Here is a 4,370-nt window from a genome sequence, read left to right as displayed (position 1 = left end):
ATTTACACAATGGAGTACTACTCAGCTATTAAAAAGAATGAATTTATGAAATTCCTAGGCAAATGGATTGACCTGGAGGGCATCATCCTGAGTGAGGTAACCCAATCACAAAGGAACTCTCACAATATATACTCACTGATAAGTGGATATTAGCCCAAAACTTAGAGTACCCAAGATACAATTTGCAAAACACATGAAACTCAAGAAGAGGGAAGAGCAAAGTCTGGACACTTTGCCCTTCTTAGAATTGGGAGCATGCTTCTTTTTTAAAAAACATTTTTAATTAATTAATTAATTAGTTTATATTACAGTTCAGACTTTATCCCCCTCCTGGTCTACCATCCGACTGTTCCACATCCCACACCTCCCCCTGTTTCTAAGAGGATTCCCCACCTCCCTCCCCCACTCCACCAGACCTCCCCACTCCCTGGGGCCCCAAGTCTCTCAGGGGTAAGGTGCATCTTCTCTGACTGAGTCGAGTCCCAGCAGTCCTCTGCTGTATATGTGCTGGGGCCTCATATCAGCTGGTGTATGCTGCCTGGTTAGTGGCTGAGGGTCTGAGAGATCTCAGGGGTCCAGGTTAGTTTAGACTGCTGGTCCTCCTCCAGGGTCACCCTCCTTCTCAACTTCCAGCTTTTCCCTAATTCAACCACAGGGGTCCCCAGCTTCTGTCCATTAAGGTTGGGTGTAAGTATCTGCATCTGACTCTTTCAGCTGCTTGTTGGGCAGTCATGATAGGCCCCTGTTTGTAAGCACATTATAGTTTAAGTAATAGTGTCAGGACTTGTGGCCACCCCCTGAGCTGGATCCCAATTTGGGCCTGTCAGTGAACCTCATTTCCCTCAGTCTCTTCTCCACTTTTGTTCCTGCAGTTCTTGCAGACAGGAACAATTCTGGGTCAGAGTTTTTGACTATGGGATGGCAACCCCATCCCTCCACTTTCTTCTGGAGGTGGACTCTACAAGTTCCCTATCCGCACTGTCAGGCATTTCATCTAAGGTCCTCCCTTGAGTCCTGAGAGTCTCTCACCTCTCAGGTCTCTGGTACATTCTAGAGGGTCCCCCCCCACCTCCTACTTCCCAATGTTGCCCATTTCAATTCTTTCTGCTGGCCCTCAGGGCTTCAGTCCTGTCCCCTACCCCCAATACCTGATCATGTTCCCCTCTTCCCCTCCCTTTTGTCTTTCCCACCCAGGTCCCTCCCTCCCTCTCTCTTCTGTGATTCTTCTTTATTAAATGCATTAAATAAAAGTTCCTGCAGTGGTTGAAACAGTGGTTACAGCTGCAAAGCAATAATGAACATGTTTACACTGTAATGACATGAAATGATGCCATAGGGGTTGGCTGCCTCCAGGCTTAATGGAAAGAAGGGTTTTTACTTCACTTAGGGTATGGGAAATAAAGCAATGGGTTTTCCTGCTCTTTTCCAGGTAACTCTGACCCAGAATTGTTCCTGTCTGCAAGAACTGCAGGAACAGAAATGGAAAAGAGACTGAGGGAAAGGAGGTCCAGTGACAGGCCCAAAGTGGGATCCAGCTCAGGGGGTGGCCCCAAGGCCTGACTTGATTTCTTTTCTGTAGTCCCCTTGGAATCTGTGAACTTTGCTAGTGCAATGGTACGGTTTCTGTTATCTTCAGGACTGTGTTTCTCCAAAATGGCTCATACTCTGTTGGTAGTTTGGCACAATTTGCAATTGAAAGAGAGCGAACTAGTAGGAAAGATGAGTTATTTATAGCATGAATACGTTTATTCCCAAAAGTTCCCCCCCCCTCTATTGTTAGGCACCCTTTTAATGAGTTATGGTTTGGGGTAAAATACTTTATTGTTTTTAAGGCTGCTTCTCACTCTGTGGCCCAGATTGGCCTTGAGCCCATGACTATACAACTGCTTCAGTCTCCCAAATGACAACTAGGCTTAACATTTTTGGCAAAGTCAAAATGTGGCAACTTTATGTTGGTCCTTGGTGAGATGGTAGAAATATTTACTGTTCTATGAAATCACAAAATTGGTGAGCCATGTTATAATTTCAAACATACTAGTGCAAAGATCCTTAGGCAAACCATTTTACTGTTGTGGGTCCTGGCTGGAAAATGGCCATTCTCAACCCAGGGGACTTTGTACCTTCACGAGATTTCAGCCAGTGTATGCCAACATTTTTGTTTGTTATAAGAGAGGAGAGGGCAGAGTGGGCAGAGGCTAATATCCTCCACTGTATAGAACAAGGTCCCTTGCCTCACAGTAACAAACTGTCCAGTCTAATATGCAAGGAAGTACCAACTTTGAGAAAGTTGCCTGCAAGGTAAAGATCAAGCAGCCGTTTTAGGCGTGGTGGGGTTCTAATCCTGCTGCCTCCCTGGCCTTTAGATTCTGAGTGAGGTGGAAAGATTTTGGAACAGTGATTTTTGTTTCACTGGGTTTTTTCTCTCTTCAAACAAGAATTATTGTATCCAAGAAAAACAGAAGCAGAGATTCTCTAGTGGAACAGAGGGCTGGAGGGGAGGGGTAGATGCTGTACACTGCTTATTTGGCAGACTTTATCTTTGAAGGCTAGAAGAGAATCTTATGGGTGGGACAAGTACTTTGTAGAAAAGACAACTCCTTAGGGTGGGTGGATAGGATGGCTAGGGGTGGGGTGAGAATCCCTGGGGGTAAGGATGGAGCCAAGTGAGCCTGCTGTGTTTGCAATTCCTTCCTTAAGCAGAGATGGACATTTGAATACTAAGTACTGTGTTGGGATTTACCTTTAAGCCAAAGTCAATTGAGCCCTTTTGCCTAATGCTTTGCCTAAAGCCTCAGTTCTTTTTCTTTTTAAAATTCAGTGACTCTTTTAGTAGCTTCCTTCCTACCTTATCCCCCTCTCAGCCTTCCTATGGGGATCTAGAGCTGCTCTGAAGAAATCCCCCTGTGCATAGTGATCCCCAACTGTATGGCTGACCAATAGTGTTTTCTAGGCATTCCTTCTCTCCATACCCACCCATGGACTCAGCTTTTCTGTTGCCTTGTCCCTCCTCAAGGTCATGCCCAACCTTATGAGCAGTAGTTTTCTTTCTTTCTTTCTTTCTTTCTTTCTTTCTTTCTTTCTTTCTTTCTTTCTTTCTTTCTTCCTAGAATTATTTATTTATTTTATGTATATGAGTACTCTTTCTGTCTGTCTTAAGACACACCAGAAGAGGGCATCAGATCCAATTACAGATGGTTGTGAGCCACCATGTGGTTGCTGGGAAGTGAACTCAGGACCTCTGGAAGAGCAGACAGTGCTCTTAACTGCTGAGCCATCTCTCCAGCCCCGGAGCAGTACTTTTCACCTTTGTTTATTTATGCTCCATACAGATTTTTTTATCTTTAAAAAAAATAAACAAAAGTACATTTATATGTGTGTGTGTGTGTGCGCGCGCACGCACATGTGTTGTGTGTGTGCTTGTGTATACATGCTATAGTCTGTGTGTAGATGTCAGAGGACAACTTTGGGGAGTTGATTCTTTCCTTCTACCACATGGGTCCCAGAGATCAAACTCAGGTTGTCAGCCTTGATGCCGAGCAGCTTTACATGCTGAGTCATCTTGCTGGCCATCTTTGACTCTTTTATCTAGTAATAGCTCTGGATCTTACCAGGAAACTACACACTGGCAGTGGGGAAAAGGAGTAATGGGACATGAAAGAAAATTTGGTATTTTAATTTATATGTTGGTTCTCCCTCCCTTTCCTGTCTCTGACATACTCATACATACATGCAAGTCAAAACTCTTCAAATGGTATATTTTAATGATCTGTATAAAGTATAACTACATACAAAATACCCTTTGAATTATTTGCGGAAAACTCACTCACTTGCTCGCATTTAACATTATAATAGCTCTTATTAAGATGCAGATTTCTGACTGCAGTGACCCATTTTTCATGTGGCTTATCCTTTCCAGTATGGTGGCCAAGAGCCATGTGTGTCTCCTGGACACTTAAAATAGGACAAGCATTGAAGTATGAAGTAAGAGTGTGAAGAGTTTTCACTAAAAACAAATATAAACTATTCCATTGATTTAAACTATAAACATGTTTGGCTGCCCTGGGAATCATACTCAGGGATTTGAGCACGCTAGGCAGAGTGCTTATGTCCCTGGGCTTTTTAGCTTCCTTCACCATTTTATGTTATATGTTGAAATAATGATATGGGGTTAAAATAATTAAAATTAACTTGACATTTTTATATTTTCATCTAAAATTAAAAATTCTTGTTATAAAGCCGGGCGTGGTGGCGCACGCCTTTAATCCCAGCATTCGAGAGGCAGAGGCAGGCGGATTTCTGAGTTTGAGGCCAGCCTGGTCTACAAAGTGAGTGCCAGGACAGCCAGGGCTACACAGAGAAACCCTGTCTCG

General features: G+C 43.6%; 1 protein-coding gene across 11 annotated transcripts in view; it reads left to right on the top strand.

Moving 5' to 3' along the window:
• The window catches only part of Reps2 (RALBP1 associated Eps domain containing 2), a 229,181-nt gene that overhangs the window by 78,087 nt on the left and 146,724 nt on the right, over positions 1 to 4,370 (top strand). Inside the window, exon 1 of one of the 11 annotated variants that reach the window (XM_029473678.1) lies at positions 1,535 to 1,614. The exons of the other annotated variants lie outside the window; for them this stretch is intronic. The gene's annotated coding sequence lies outside the window, so the exon portion shown is untranslated. Of the gene's footprint in view, positions 1 to 1,534; positions 1,615 to 4,370 lie in introns of those variants that run through there. 11 annotated transcript variants of the gene reach the window in all.

Source organism: Mus caroli, chromosome X (genome assembly GCF_900094665.2).
Source record: "Mus caroli chromosome X, CAROLI_EIJ_v1.1, whole genome shotgun sequence".
NCBI lineage: Eukaryota > Metazoa > Chordata > Mammalia > Rodentia > Muridae > Mus > Mus caroli.
This window is presented reverse-complemented; position numbering and strand designations above follow the sequence as displayed.